We start from the raw sequence: 16,565 nt of genomic DNA, 5'->3' as shown, positions 1-16,565 counted from the left end.
CATGGTTCCCTTGGTCATATACTATCCAGAAGACAGCCTTTCATGAGACTCCTCACTATTATGCAACCCTTACAAACTTTCCACTCCCTTCTCTTGGGTCGTGGAGGTGGTGCGCATCTACAAACATTTGTCCTTAGAATTGTGACACGGTGTGAGTTTGATTAGTTGTCACTCACTGCATAAAGAAGCTTCTCTGGCCAAGTGGGGTAGTAACACTAGATTAAATGTAAATATTTAGAAAGCACGTAGGATATGTTTCTATTTGGTTTAATGTCAATGGTAAGTTCCACCCCAGGCCACGACCCCTTCAACCACAGGCTTTAGTCCAGGTTTATAGTACCATAAATGTATTTTTCTCATATAGAGGTTCTCAAATTCCATCAAAAAAGGTTGGTTACATTCCCCCCAACAACCAATTTTATTGTTTATTTTCTTGATAATTATGTTTTTAATTCCTTGTGTATTCTATACATTGGTCCTCTGCCATACACATATCTGATGAAGAATGTCTCCCATTTTGTAGAATGCTTCTTACTTGATTGCTGATTTTTTTTTTTGCTATATAGATGGCTTTAATGTCACAAGTTCTAGCTTGTTAATTGTTGACCTTATTTTCTGAGTGACCGAAGTCCTGTTTTAAAAGTCATTATCCATCCAATTATCACTTTATAAATTAAAACTTTAAAAGTCACCCTGTAAAGCTAATGAGGTGTGAAAAGCAAATGGGAAGAAATTATAACGAACCTCTCTCTTCTATAAAATCTAAACTCCATGTTACCGAAGGCTTGAGGAAGATCTGTTATGGAGTTCCAAGTCTTCAGAACACCATGCATCACCTCCTCTACTCTCTGCCTCTCTCTTCCCTGCCTTCAACTGTCCCCTACTGCACATCCTGATTGCTCGCCCTACTACACATGGAGAATCCCTGTGTTTTAGATTGTGGCCCTTTGCCTTCATTTGTAACACAAACTTGACTAGCATGTGCACTGAGAACTTAAAAAAAAAAAAAACAGAAAAGAGAGGGGGTAGGAAGCAAAAGATAGAACACTGCCAAAGTGATGCTCCTGTTCTCAGCTTTCACTCTCACATGTGAGAGGGGTCCTACAGGTGACACTAACCCAAAGCCCTACTCTGCACCTGCCCTCTTAGCCAGGCTCCAGCCCAGTCTTGATTTGCAAACATTGTCATGAGGCCTCAATGGCCCACTATAGAAATGGAGTAGTTTTAATCCTATGATAACCCTAGGTGTGCACACACAACTTCCTAGAGACCTCTGTTAAAAATGTGCTGAGGCCCAGAGGAATGGTGCTTGGCAGTATTAGAAGTCTGTCTGCTTTGCATATAGAAATAGAAAACATTGCAAGAGCAGTATGCATCTGCCAGTCCTTGTCAGGAACAATGAAACTCCTTTAAGTCATGACACCTGTGCCACACAGACATGTCCCTTGGGCCCACCCACATTCAGCAGCGTCATGAATATGGGACCACTGAGGCCATCCTGGATGTGAAGAGGCATCATGGAACAGTAATAGTGAGAAAGCAGAACTGGTCTGCAGTATGAAGGGTGGGGCAGAAATGCTAGTGGGAAGGTGCTCTGAAGTCCTCGAACAGCAAACCCTGAAACAGGAGGCCAATTTGAAGCTTCATGTGCACAGGTTTCAGTAATGTCCATTTTCTTCAGTGGTAAACATAAATTTGATCCAGGAATTTCTACTGAAATATCTTACAAGGTAGAATAAAACCTACACATATGATTTGTGGACATAAGAGGAGATGACAAAGAAATGCCCTGCTTGCCTAACCTGCTGCCTCAAACCCAGGCTAGGCTCCCTCTTCTGTGCCATCAGGGTAATGCCACAGCGAATCAACACCAGTGGAATGGCATCAAGAAAGTGAAAGAAAGGGAGAGATAAAAGAGTCTCCAGTACTGACTCTACAAAGAAACCTTGACACTTAGCACTGAGCACAGCCAGGATACTTCCCAAGCCCCTAGGGGAGTGTTAGACAAGGACCTGGTACCACAAATGGGCCATGGTAGTATGAATATTGTTTTCTGCAAGAAAGACACTATTTCTACTGTTGGGGCTTACAGGCAGAAATAAGCCACCGATGCTTTCCCCTGTGTCATTCCATCAAACTGTGATATTCAGGTGCCAGGTTATTATCTTCCAAGTGGCCTAGAGGAGAAGTGTTGACTGAACATCTACTGTGTGCCAAGCACTATATAAATTCACAATCCATTTGAAGTCTCAGGATCATCTCAAACCCATTTGTGCATGCCGCCTTCAAGCCTGGCCTTCTTTGTGTATCCTGTCATGGCAAGTTTGTTTCACCTCCCAGAGATCCAAGTCAAATGTTGAGCTCATTCTCTTTCGTCTCTCAATCACGCAGTCATTTCTAAATTCAATCACAGGAACAAGATAAGGATCCCATTAGAAACCAGGTGCTCCCCCAGCCTGTCTCAGTGCCAGCAGCCGCATCACCAGTCGCCAAATGCAACAAGTCTACGCTTTGACAGCTACTTCCAACCCCACTGACCCATCATGACAATCTCTCTCTCTCTCTCTCTCTCTCTCTCTCTCTCTCTCTCTCTCTCTCTCTCTCTCTCTTTCTCTCTCTCTCTCTCCCTCTCTCTCTCTCTCTCTTCCCAAATAAATATCTGGTGTGATATCTGTTGCATGGTATGATCTTGGCTCCATTCCTCAGCCCTAGTTGATCCACCAAGGTACTTGTCCAGAAAAACCCTAACAGATCCAACCTGAGGTCACCTGGATCCTATTCAGAAGAGGTCCTGAATCCTCTCTCTGTGAAACCTCACCTAAAGCTCAACCAGACTTTTGGCGATTTGAATTCTACTCTAAAGACAGCATCTGATACGTTCCCATTGGCATGGCAACAAAGCCTTTCTTTTTGAGGACTCACAGGAATGGAGACAGATGCACTGGACCTCAGTCTGACAAGCATGGCCAGTGCTGATGAAGCTACAGTGGAGGCTGTGTGCAGGGTGGACTGGCTTCAGGGTTCACCTAAGATTCACTCTAGGTATGAAAATGGCAGTCATCCTCCAGGTATCTTGGTGTCCCTTGTGCTCAACTATGAGACCAACACTGTCCTATGAATGTCCCAGGGTTGACTGAATTGTTGAGCAGCCTTTGAGTGAATCTTTGTCTGATCAGAGAGAGATTGCATCATGCAAACAGGGACTTGGCCCAAAGGCTTATCACAGTTCTGGACATTGGTTGCTAATGAGAAAGGAAGGGACAAGATAAGGGATGACACCTGCCATAAGCCTTCAGAGACAATGGCTAGCAAGTAAGACTAGCAAGGCAAACACCTGGAGTATAAAGCTGCAGGTGGAACAGAAAGAGAAATGGGAAATTTGCTAGGAAGAGAGCTCATAAGGGAGAGAGGAAGTGCAGGGAGGGGTGTTGATATAGGACCAGTGACCAGGAGAATGGGCAGGTAAGCAGAAGCCCAAACCAAGAGCTGAGAACATACACCGCACATTCCAGAACACACCGCAGATGCCATGAGAGTTTTATGGAAATTGGAAGCTCACAGATCACCAGTCAGCACTCCCTGTCCTGAGTTAGCTGTAAGTCACTGTGGCCCTCTTGTTTGGATCACTCAGCTTGTTCCTCAGTTCCCTAAGGAGTCTTATGTATCTTAATGTTATGCTCAACTTTGAACTCTCTTTCAGACCTGAATCATGGTGACCCACTACATTCTCTTCTGAACCTCAGACACAGGCAGCTGTTTGTCACAATGCCACATGTGTCTCCCTGGAACTCCCTTTCTGGTCCTGATGAACTGAGCTGCCACTGCCTTCTAGCTTCTGGTCTCTGCTAGGCCTATCACTATCTGTAAGCTCTCCTCTCTCATTCTGTTCTATCTTCTGTGCTCTCTGAATGAGCTCTGCCCATCCTCCAACCCCAGCCCTGCCTGCTCCTGTGATGTTCTTGAACAATGTCAGTCCTCTTCTTTCTTATTTCTGACACACATTCAGAGGGTCCCAAAACTGCTGGGTGGTTGTTTGCCTGTTGTTTAATTGTTTGTTTGTATCCACAGTTTTAGAATTCCAGTAGTGCAGTTCAGGAAGGTAATAAGAGCCTCTAGCTTTCTTCCAGAATGTTTCATTACATGTGGATAGCTGCCATCCTGACCACTTCTTCAGATTCATGCTGCAAATGCTGGAAGAAAACAAGGAAGACATGTCAGCTAGCATCTGACTGCCCCTTATAGGACCACCCCTGAGCCTGGATGCTCAGGATGGTAAAGAAAGTTCCCGAGATGATTTCAGGACATCTTTCTGTACAATAACCTGCCAGCAGGTTAAATCACAGACTAATTCCAGAAAGAAAATCTGTTACATAAATACTGAACTATTTTATTAGAAATTCAAGAGGAAAGCTGAAAGTGTAGTCCAATGATACAGCACTTGACTAAGGTACACAGGTCCTGAATCTTATCTGTGGTACTGAAAAAGTCTTGGGATGGTCTGTCAGTGAGGCAGGAAGGTGTGGCTATCTTTCCTTTGTGTGAACCATGGCTGTACCTGTGTTGTGGCCTGAGCTGCCCCACATTAGGCGCCAAAAATGTTGAGAACCGCTCTACCCCACTTTGGGGGCCAAATGTTGTGGACCACTCTGTTAGTGCTGGAACCCACTCTGCCAAAAGCCTTGGGAGCTAAACTGTTAGAGCCCGCATTGCCCCAAGCTGCTCCAGTCTGTGGGTCATGGGTCGTGGGTCGTGGGTCGTGGGTCGTGGGTTGTGGGTCGTGGGTCGTGGGTCGTGGGTCGTGGTTCAGCAAGAGAGAGAGTGAGTACGGACTCGAGGAATGGAGACCAGACAGAGTGTGATTCAATCCCGTTTATTCTTCAGTCTCTCTTCCTAGTCCAAGTCCAAAGTCTTGAGTTCCTAGTCCCTAGTTCCTAGTCCCTAGTGCCTCCAAGTTCCAAGTTCCAAGTTCCAAGTTCCAAGTTCTAGTCTCGAGTCTCATCCAAATACAAGTGTCTAATTCCTACTTCTCTTTCCAAGTCTCAAGTGTCTAATCCTAGTTACCTGTCTTGAGTCTCAAGTGCCTATTTCAAGTGTCTAATCCCAAGTTCTTTCTCTAAGTGCCAAGTGTCTAATACCTAGTAATAATTTCTTCTGTCTGCCTCTCGCCTTTTATATGTCTCACTTCTAAGCCACGCCTTTAAGTCATGCCTTTAAGTCATGCCCTTAGGTCTTGTCTCTAAATGTGATCTCTAAGTCACGCTCTTAAGTCACACACCTTTAAGTTTCACACACCCAAGGGAAAATCCTGGGTATCTAAAACAAGATGTTATCAGAGTGTGCTCGGCTGTTGTAGGCTATTGTAATCAAGTCTCTTGTCAGGGTATATGGCTCAAGATGGCTATAAGGATGATAGCCACCTTCTGTCGGCTCCCCACATACCTGGAACCCTGACCCCCAAGCCTTGCACAGACAGCCCTATTGACACTGAAATGTGAGTAAAATCTTACTTGCATTTTTAAGAACTTTTTGTTAAAATTTTTCATCCTCTCCACACAAAGCCAGTGTGGATTTAACTTCCCATCATTTTTTAAATCACATTGTTGTTGTTCATTTATCATTCTAAAAGTCAGATAGATAGATAGATAGATAGATAGATAGATAGATAGAGATAATAGATGATAGATGACAGATTGATAGGTAGATAATAGATAGATAATAGAGAGAGACAAATAGATGATAGATAAATAATAGATGATAGGTAGATAATAGATTGATAGGTAGATAATAGATAAATGATAGATAGATAGATGATAGATAGATAGATAGATAGATAGATAGATAGATAGATAGATTCATAGATACATAGAGGCAGATAGGCTGATGGATAGGCAGATAGGCAGGCAGACAGACAGATCTCCTGAGTTCACTTGTTTAGTTTCTCCATAGGGCTGCATATTCCACAAAACCCAAGATTGGAGTTTTCTCTCCTATGTTCCCAGAATTGGGTTTTCATAGATGTTCTATAAATACTTGCTGAAGGAAGAGATTGGTTAATATAAGGACATGGTCTTAGCCTCAGATAATATAAGTAAGAAATAGAAGATATTTAATTGGCTCATAATTTGGAAGATCAGGAGTCTAAGGTCATGTGCTAGCATCTAGTGAGGATCTTCTGTTGCATTATAACACCACAGAGAAAGAGCCAGTTGCCTGCTTGAGTCTGTGTCCTCTCAAAAACCAACACTGTCACCTCCCTGTTTGCAGATGAGATGACCCAGTACTTAGAAGATCTGAGAGATTCTCCAAGAAGATTCCTTGATGTTACTTTTTAAAACGCAGCAAAGTAGCAGAATAAAAAAATCAACGTACAAAACTCATTGGCTTTTCCATAAATCGAAAGTAAAGGTTCTGAGAAAAAAAATCAGGAAAACAACCCCATTTACAAACATACGAGGAAACAGTAGCAAGGACAGGCAAATGCAACTGTATGAAATGGCATGCAGGCTTTGGGTACATGGAATGGACGGCTAAAATGTGTCATATCAAGCATCTCCTAGAACATGCAGCAAAGATTTTTTCCCAAACTGTTGATTGTCATTTTGCCCTATTGACAGTGTCCTTCACCTTACAGAAAGAAGCTTTGAATTTTATGAGGTCCCATTTGTCAATTTTTGATCTTAGAGCATAAGCCATTGGTGTTCTCTTCAGGAACTTTTCCCTATGCCCAAGCATTTGAGGGTCTTCCCCACCTTCTCTTCTATTAGTTTCAGTGTATCTTGTTTTATGTGAAGGTCCTTTATCCACTTGGACTTGAGCTTTGTACAAGGAGATAAGAATGAATTGATTTGCATTCTTCTACATGCTGACCTCCAGTTGAACCAGCACCATTTGTTGAAAATGCTGTCCTTTTTCCACAGGATGGTTTTAGCACCTTTGTCAGAGATCAAGTGACCACAGGTGTGTGGGTTTATTTCTGGGTCTTCAATTCTATTCCATTGATCTTCCCGCCTGTCTCTGTACCAATACCATGCAGTTTTTATTACTATTGCTCTGTAGTACAGCTTCAGGTCAGGGATGGTGATTCCTCCAGAAGTTCTTTTATTGTTGAGAATAGTTCTCACTATCCTAGGATTTTTGTTATTCTAAATGAATTTGAGAATTTCTCTTTCTAACTCTGTAAAGAATTCAGTTGGGATTTTAATGGGGATTGCATTGAATCTGTAGATTGCTTTCAGCAAGATGGCCAATTTTACTATATTAATCCTGCCAATCCATGAGCATGGGAGACCTTTCCATCTTCTGAGATTTTCTTCGATTTCTTTCTTCAGAGACTTGAAGTTCTTGTCATACAGATCTTTCACTTGTTTGGTTAGATTCACACCAAGGTATTTTATATTATTTGTGACTATTGTGAAGGGTGTCATTTCCCTAATTTCTTTCTCAGCCTGTTTATCCTTTGAGTAGAGAAAGGCTACTGATTTGTTTGAATTAATTTTATATCTAGCCACTTTGCTGAAGTTGTTTATCAGGTTTAGGAGTTCTCTGGTGGAAGTCTTAAGGTCATTTAAGTATACTATCATATCATCTGCAAATAGTGACCCTATTAAAATGGGGTACAGAGCTAAACAAAGAATCCTCAACTGAGGAAACTGAGAAGCACCTAAAGAAATGTTCAACACCCTTAGTCATCAGAAAAATGCAAATCAAAACAACCCTGAGATTCCACCTCACACCAGTCAGAATGGCTAAGATCAAAAACACAGCAGATGCTGTGGAGGATGTGGAGAAAGAGAAACACTCCTCCATTGTTGATGGGATTGCAAGCTGGTATGACCACTCTGGATATTAGTCTGGCGGTTACTCAGAAAATTGGGCATAGCATTACCTGAGGACCCAACTATACAATTCCTGGATATATACTCAGAAGATGCTCCAACATATAACAAGGACATATGCTCCACTGTGTTCATAGCAGCCTTATTTATAATAGCCAGAAGCTGGAAAGAACTCAGATGTCCTTCAACAGAGCAATGGATACAGAAAATGTGGTACATTTACACAATGGAGTATTACTCAGCTATTAAAAACAATAAATTCGAGAAATTCTTAGGCAAATGGATGGAACTAGAAAATATCATCCTGAGTGAAGTAACCCAATCACAAAAGAACACACATGGTATTCACTCACTGATAAATTGGATATTAGCCCAACAGCTTGAAATACCCAAGATACAACTCACAGACCACATGAAGCTCATGAAGAAGGAAGACCAAAGTGTGGATGCCTCAGTCCTTCTTAGAAGAGAAGGAGTAACAAAATATTCATGGAAGCAAATACGGAGACAAAGTGTGGGACAGAAACTGAAGGAGGGACTGTCTAGTGACTGTTCTACCTGGGTATCCATCCCATGTGCAGTCACCAAAGGCAGACACTGTTGTGAATGCCAGGAAGTGCATGCTGACAGGAGCCTGATATAGCTGTCTCCTTAGAGGTCTGCCAGAGCCTGACATATACAGAGGTGGATGCTCACAGCTAACCACTGAACTGATCATTGGGTTTCCAATGGAGGAGTTAGAGAGAAGACTGAAGGAGCTGAAAGAACTTGTGGCCCCATGGGGAGAGCAACAATATCAACCAACCAGAGCTCTCCAGGGTCTAAACCACCAGCCTGGGAGCACATAGAGAGGGACTCATGGCTCCAACTGTATATGTAGGGAAGGATGGCCTTGTTGGGCATAGGTGGGAGAGGAGGTCCTTGGTCCTGTGAAGGCTGGATGCCCCAGTGTGGGGGAATTCAAGAGTGGGGAGGTGGGAGCGGATGGGTGGGTAGGGACACATCCTCATAGAAGCCGAAAGAGTGGGGATGGGATAGATGGTTTCTGGGTGGGAGGAAAATTAGGAAAGGGGATAACATCTGAAATGTAGATAAAATATCCAATTAAAAAAATGAAAAAAAAATTGGAGTTGGAGTGATGACTCAGCAGTTAGGAGCAATGACTTTTCCCAGAGGTCCTGAGTTCAATTCCCAGCAACCACATAGTGGCTCACAGCTATCTGTAATGGCATCCGTTACCCTCTTCTAATGTGTCTGAAGGCAACTACAGTGTACTCACATACATAAAATAAATAAATCTTTAAAAAAGTATTTATAAAATAAAATTTAAAAAAAAAAAAGAACATGCATCAAGTGTCACCTCTGTGCTACCTGCAGAATCAGTCTGGTGGGTGACAGAGTGCCATGGCTTCATGTGTTTCCCAAAAGTTAAGGTGCTGGAAACATAATTCCTCAATACAGCAATGCTGGGAGTTGGAGCCAGGTGGGAGCTATGAAGATTATGGGGTGGAGCCTAATCTTAATGAATGCCTTTGGGCTGGAGGTGGTTTAGCTATATGAATTTGGAAATGTCTCCTCCACCCCTCCACTTTTTTCTTTCATATATATCTGCTTGTTCTTCCACTTCCTGCACTGAGTGGAAGCATTTCAAGGCCCCCCAAGAAGTGAAGCACACGTCAGAGGCCTCTCCAAAACCATGAGACAAAACATCAATCTATTATTTTCTTTATAAATTATCTACCCTCGAGTACTTTGCTATAGCAACAGGAAATAGCCCAAGACAGATGATATGGGTGAAGAAAGGAGATGAATTGAAGGCAGAAAGAGAGGGGGCAAGGAGGATCTATGAGTACCATTCCCTCCGTGGGAAAATCCTTTCTCTATTCATCATCCACTTCCTAAGGGAGATTCCCTGGACCCAGACAACTGACACCATGGACCCTGCTATTTTAGACTTTTACATTCTGGCCACAGATGCTCTTACACTTGCTTGGGTAGTGATTTCAGTAATAGGATCGCTCTACCTAGGCTCAGAAATGCAAGGTGGACAAAGTCTTGTCTTATTGATATACAACCATCTTTGCAGTGCAGGTCATAGAGTAAGTAACTGGGCACCTCAAAAATATTTGCTGGTGTGGAAGATCATAAATGCCAGTTGTTATCAGTTATAACTAACACATTCCATCCTCACAGTGCAAAGAGATTGCTGTTATCTGTGTGTTATGGTTAAGAAATCTTACATTGAAAAAGCAACGTCCTTAACCAGGTCGTGAAAACTTGGCCAGTCTCAGCCCCCTAGTGATACTTTTTGTCCTCCTGTGGCCTGTGCATCTCATATTACACAACACAAATGGCCAGCACTTTTACCAGGTGCTTTCTACCCACATGGTTTGGGGAAAGTCTTTTCCATGCCCAGTGTTCTAAAAAATGGCCAGCTTGGAGTAAGCAGAGGTTGAGGCTGGCAGAAGATGCTGATCCCAGATTTGTTTTGTTTAACGGGTGTTGTTTTAGTTGAGGTTTAATGGCCTTGGCTAAGTAAAAGTGCTAACATTTTAAAACTTCCTAGTTCACCCAACTGCCCACTTTGAGTTTTCTGGACCTAATCAAGCAGTAACATTAACTATATGCTTGGGTTTCTAATCTTTTAAGCCTCCAGCCTCTGAACTAGGTGTCTCTGCACCCAAATTACTTACTCAGGATTCTGCAGACATTCTTCTCCATGCTGAGCCCTGCAACTTCTCCAACCCCCACCCCCCCAATTCTGGATAGATCAGCATCTGCCAGAACCCAGGTCCATAGACCCAACACATTCCATGTTACAGTATGACGGTCTCATTCACTGTGTCAGTGTATGTAAAGTCTGTTCTGGGTATTTTTAGGATAAGCATTCAAACATGTGTGGAGACCCTCAGGAAAAGGGGGAAAGAGGCCTACAAAATAGCTCATATATTCAGGAAAAATTTAAACCATATGTTTTTGCTTCTTTTACTGATTCTTTTACAAGTAAACCATTAAAGTGTGGTCCTCTAAGAGCTGTTTGATGTCCCAAGAGCTCCCAAACATTTTACAAGCTGTTTTCCTTAGAACCGAGAGGATGTGTTTAAACTTACCTAAGAGCTATGGAAAGAGCCCGAATCTGGAGGATTCTTTCATGGCCTTTGAATTGGACCCAGCAAATATTTTGGCCTCTCGCTCTCCATGGTGGGTGAAATCTGTAACTGCCAGGGTGAAATCGGGCTGACTTTGTTCCGGGACACATGGGAAAGACTGTCTGTGGGTGGATCCAGGCTTGGGGAAGGTGTCGCATTTGTAAATGTGGCTTTTCTGATACTTGGCCTCATTCTTCGTACTAAGGGCCAAGTGAAAATCAATCAGAGGTTTCTAGCAAATGGATTTTAACCCACTCATCTGAAGGCCACACCTCAAGGTTTCTCCTACAGTTACTATCGCAAACAACTGACATCTCTCTTACCATTCCAATCAGCAAGGAATAGGAATCTCATCTCACTATGTGGACTGCAATACCCCAGGAAGCATGACTGCTCTGCACATCCCCTCACCTGTTCTATCATGGATATACATGTATGATTTCAATCTGGCGTGGGCAACAGTGTTTGCCAATGCCTAATCTCAATGTACACTGCTCTTAATGGATGTGTTTTCCTACCACTAGGTTATTTATTTTTGAAAAAATAAATACAATAGTAATTTTAATATCTCTGTTTTTAGTGTAGGGCACTCTTCGAAAATTCACAGATAAAACAATCTCACTTAATTCTTGTTATTCTTGGGGAATCCTGGGAGCAGCCTTCCCATCATCCTCACCATCCACAGAGCAGTAACATTCAGGGGAAGTCGGTAATGATAGAGATGGCATATGTTCCTTGATTTAAAAAAATGGAGGCAATTTCTTTGGATGAAGTTTGATTTCGACAAATACCACAGGACAGGAAGTCCACCCTGTGTACTGGTGTGGCTGTATTCCAGTGAGCACCATAGGGCACTATAACCACCCTGTGTGCTGGTGTGGCTGCACTGTGTCAGTCTCTAGGCCTAAGAAAGCTGAGGAGGGGTGTGAGCCTCCTGTGGGTGTTCACCAATCAGCTGTGAAGGCAGAAGTCTTCCCAGTGAGCTGATGACAACCTTGTATGCTGAGGACAACAGGGAGTGCTGGCCAGGTTCACCGTTAGTTTAAGAAAAACAAGCTAGTCAAGTTAAGAGACTTCTATGAGTCTGTTATTATCCAGAATGAAAAATCACCTTGGGTTCCTGGATCTTTTCAGAATGAAAGCACAGTTAAGACAAAACCCAGGACTTTGTCAAATTCCCCAGTTTTCAATGCTTTCTTACGGGTCCTGGAGTGACATGCTAAGCAGTCAGTACAGAAATTGGCTTAGACTATCCTTTGGTATAGCATGGTGGGGCTCATGGGTGCTGTCTCCGACTCCAATGGCACACCTGTCCTCCTCATGTCCAGAGGAAGCAGATGATTCAGTAGACACAAGCACACCAAGTTCTAGAAGCCCCAAGAATTTGTCCTTCAGAGTCCAGTGGCAGGAACACACTAAAGCTGTGCTTTTAGCGTTTTGCAGTCTACTATCTCCTGACAAAGAAAGAGAATATTCTATAGGCAAATCTGTCTTCTGTCCATCATCCATCAAAATAACTCCACTCTTCACTCTATCCTCATCCTGGAATTCCCAGTCATTAGTTGACCCTGCACTGCTCAGCCAGCTGCTGACTCTCTTAGCATCCAGTCATGTTTTCTCATAGCTGGCCTTGCCTGTGCCCTCACACCCAGCATTCTGTACCCATGCATCCCAAACTCTCTCTCCTTTCAGGGCAGCTGCCTTTTCTAGCTACCTTCAAGGATGCTTTTCCTTGTATTTAGCTTTTGAAATTTTAAGTATAATGTAATCTCAGTGTTAATGTTTTAAAATTTTGTTCTGGAGTTGTTCTGCTTTTAGATTACGTAAATTTAGATAGTTCCCAAATTTGGAAAATTCTGAGCTTGGATAGCTTCTACTTTGAGTTCTTTCCTTTCCTTCTGCATGCTCACCATTCAATCTCTGTTTCTAGTTTTGCACATTTTCAAATAGTAGAGTTTCTGTTTTGTACCTTTCAATGCTTTTTTTCTTCTGAGATTCTGTTCTTTAATTTGCTTTAAGTATTTTCACAATTGCTTACTGAAGGATTTTTATGATAACCAAGAGTTAATTCTATGTCTTGATCCAAAGGCAACAGAAGGGGACTGTGCCACATTGGGCACAGCTTGAGCATAGGAGACCTCAAAGCCCTCACCATGACACATTTCTTCTGGCAAGGCCACAGCTACTCCAACAAGGCCATTCCTCCTAGTAGTGACACTCCCCATGGGCCTATGGGGGCCAATTGCCATTCCCGTTATGAACACGGGGAAAAACCAGAGCAGGATAATGCCTGGGGTGTGTCAGAGAGAAGCGGGTACCTGACAAGGACAGGGTCAGACCTACTTTTTCTGGGAGACTGTTCCAACATCTGTTATCTCTTCTCATTTGCTGACTGTTTTCATTCACATTGAAGTCTTCTTCATCTGAATGTGTTTACTTGATCCCCAGGCACTTTAGATACTGTTTTAAAGCCCTGGGTTCTAATCTAATTTTGCCTTTTAGCCGGTATCTTGTGACAGCACTCTATCCTTGGATGGACAGACGTTTAAATATTACTATGCAGTGGTGTGCCCACTGACAAGTTTGAGAATCTGGGAGGAGGTGGAGACACTCCATTGATGTGTAGCAAAGGTGAAATCCCAAATTTCCTTTTTCACTTTCTCTGCTGTCTCCTTCAGTGAGTTAGGAGCAGTCTCATTACACTTTTGAAAGAGTGACAATATAGGCTTCCCATCTAATCCTTGCTTCTGGGAGGAAGGTGGATGTGGCTTCCTTCTGTGGATTTCTTTCTACTAGAGTTTAATATCTAGAGTCCAAAATATGTCTTGTAAGATTGCTCCATTTCTGTCCCCTAGACAAGAGAAAATAAGATTTTGTATCACCAGACTGTCTTGGACTTGACAGCTCCTGAATAATAACACAGAGACTTATTATTATTGTTTATTGTAGCTTAGGCCTTAGCTGGCTACCTCCCAACTAGCTCATCTAAGTTAAATTAACCTGACCATTCTAGTCCATGTCTGCCTGATTCTTCTCACAGAGCTGATTTTTGCCTGGATGTCCTGCCTTTCCTCTTACTGCCCAGCTACTGACCATCAGATCTTTTCTTTTCTTTCCTTTTCTCTTCCCCCATTAGTTAATTAATTAATTAATTAATTAATCCACTCTACATCCCAATCATTCTCCTCTCCACTTCTCTGAGAAGGGTGAAGACCCCCTTGGGTAGCCACCTACCCTGGCACATAAAGTCTCTGCAGAGCTAGATGCATTCTCTCTCACTGAGGCCAGACAAGGCAGTCCAGTAAGGGGAAAGGGATCTATAGACAGGTAACAGCGTTAGGGACAGCCCTTGCTCCGGTTGTTGGGGGACCCACATGAAGACTGAGCTGCACATCTGCTACCTATGTGCAAGGGGCCTAGGTCCAGCCAGTACATGCTCTTTGCTCTTTGGTTCTGTTTCTGAGAGTACCCAAGAATTCAAGGTTAGTTGACTCTGTTGGTCCTCCTGTGGACTTCCTATCCCCTCTGGGGCCTTCTATCCTTTCTCCCAACTCTACTATAAAACTCCTGGAGCTCTGTTCAGTGTTTGGTTGTGGGTCTCTGTGTCTGTTTCAGTCCCTTGCTGGGTGAAGCCTCTCAGAGGACAGTTATGCTAGGCAGGCTACTGTCTGCAAGCATAACAGTATCATCAATAGTGCTTGCCCTTGGGATGCATCTCTAGTCGGACTGGTTATCAATTGGTTGTTCCCTCAATCTCTTCCCTATTTTTGCCCCTGCATTTCTTGTAGACAGGACAAATTTTGAGTTGAAAGTTTTGTGGGTGTGTTGGTGTCCTTATCCCTCCCTCCACTGTGGGTCCTATGAGCCTGTGGGTCCTGTAGGCCTGGCTACAGGAGGTGGCCATCCCAGATTCCATATTCCTATTGCTAGGAGTCTCAGATAAAGTCACCCCTATAGTCTCCTGGGAGCCTCCCCCATCCCAGGGTTTTGGCATGCCTCCCACACCCCACCCCTGCCAGATGCTCATCTACATTCATTCTTCTGGCCCTCTGGCCCTCTCTCCTGTCTCTCACAACACTTGATCCTAAAATCCCCCATTCCCTTCCCCATCTCATCTCCCACTCAAGTCCCTCCCTCCATCTGCCTCCGATGACTATTTTATTCCCCCTTCTAAGTGAGATTCAAGCATCCTCACTTGGGCATTTCTTCTTGTTAACTTCTTTAGCTGTGGAGTGTGGGTATGCTGTACATTTCTGTCTGTCAGATCTTTAGTAAAGCAAGCAGAAGTTGAAGGAGGTATATGTTTAGAAAATACTGAGGCAAGTGATTATCCATAAAAATAACAATACCAAAGTTTGGACAGTACTCAGCTCTTTGCCAGTACAGAAATCAATGTTTGCATAATACAAAAACAACCTTTACACAGTGAATAAAAAAATTATCACAATTTCCTATCTTTCTTTCTTCATTTTGTTTTGGAAGGGGAATAATTTTAAATCTATTATAATTATTATTATTATTATTATTATTATTATTATTATTATTATTATTATTATTTGTTCTTATTGGCATCGCTAGGTTCTTTACTTTTCTAGTTCCCAGACAGAAGTATATCAAATCAAAACAAAACATAACAAACTCACTAACACATTAATTGCTGGCATGTGCTTTTCTCAGACAACTATCCAACCTGTCTACATTTTAATCTACCAGTCTTTGCTATGTAATTTCTACATTTTTACCAGTACCTAGTCAAAGTATTAAGAACATAAACATCCATTACCTCTTCAAGGAGCCTCAGACTTTTACTTTGTCTGTTGATTGCCTTACCTTAAGGTCTATGTATTTCTTGTTGGCTTTGTCTCACAGTCCTCTTGTCTCTTCCAGAATGCTGGGATTATGATATTCAGCACTGCACACAGCATTTGTCATTTGATTTTTACTTTACTCTTTACAAGGACTTTATTGCTCAATTTTACTTTTGTTCTGTTTATTTTTTCTTACCTTTGAGTAAGAAAATCCAACCCATTTACATTGACTTCAACTACTGATAGAGAACCAATAATTTCTTCTATTTTACTTGCCCTAGTATGTTTTATAATGCTAGTTTCCTTTTACTTAGTTTAGCTAACATTCCCCCTTTCTTCCTTATACTGCTTTCATTGCATCTGAAGTGGTCCACAGCTACTAAATGCAGAACTCCACTGATGTCTTGTCAACATTCTGAGGTCCAGGGTTTGTTTTCAACAAAAAACACTGGAATGGCAACTTCTCAATTGGGTTTTTGGAGCTGGTGGTGTATGAGCTTGGGCATCTGGGTAGGTACATCACAAAACTAAGCCACAGAGATACAAAGCAGAAGACAGATCACAGGGACTATAAGGACCATAGAGCACAGCTGTTTTATTTGGGCATGACAAAAAAGCTCTATGAGATAAGATAAGAGCAACACTGAAACCTCACATAACAACACCATATCTTGTTCTGTATTAAATGAACACACTGAGTACACCCTGGAGCCCAGAGTACAGGGATAAGAATGTCACACAAGATTCTCAGGCCTTAAGCTGTTTCTTACAAG

General features: G+C 42.5%; 1 long non-coding RNA gene across 1 annotated transcript in view; it reads right to left on the bottom strand.

The window, feature by feature from the left end:
* Positions 1-271: 271 nt before the first annotated feature.
* LOC117715499 (uncharacterized) overlaps positions 272-16,565 on the bottom strand; it is a 123,249-nt gene continuing 106,955 nt past the window's right edge. The window contains exon 8 of the long non-coding RNA XR_013112585.1: positions 272-4,190. This is a non-coding gene — a long non-coding RNA (uncharacterized LOC117715499). The remainder of the gene's footprint in view (positions 4,191-16,565) is intronic.

The sequence above is a fragment of the Arvicanthis niloticus genome, chromosome 9, assembly GCF_011762505.2.
Source record: "Arvicanthis niloticus isolate mArvNil1 chromosome 9, mArvNil1.pat.X, whole genome shotgun sequence".
NCBI lineage: Eukaryota > Metazoa > Chordata > Mammalia > Rodentia > Muridae > Arvicanthis > Arvicanthis niloticus.
This window is presented reverse-complemented; position numbering and strand designations above follow the sequence as displayed.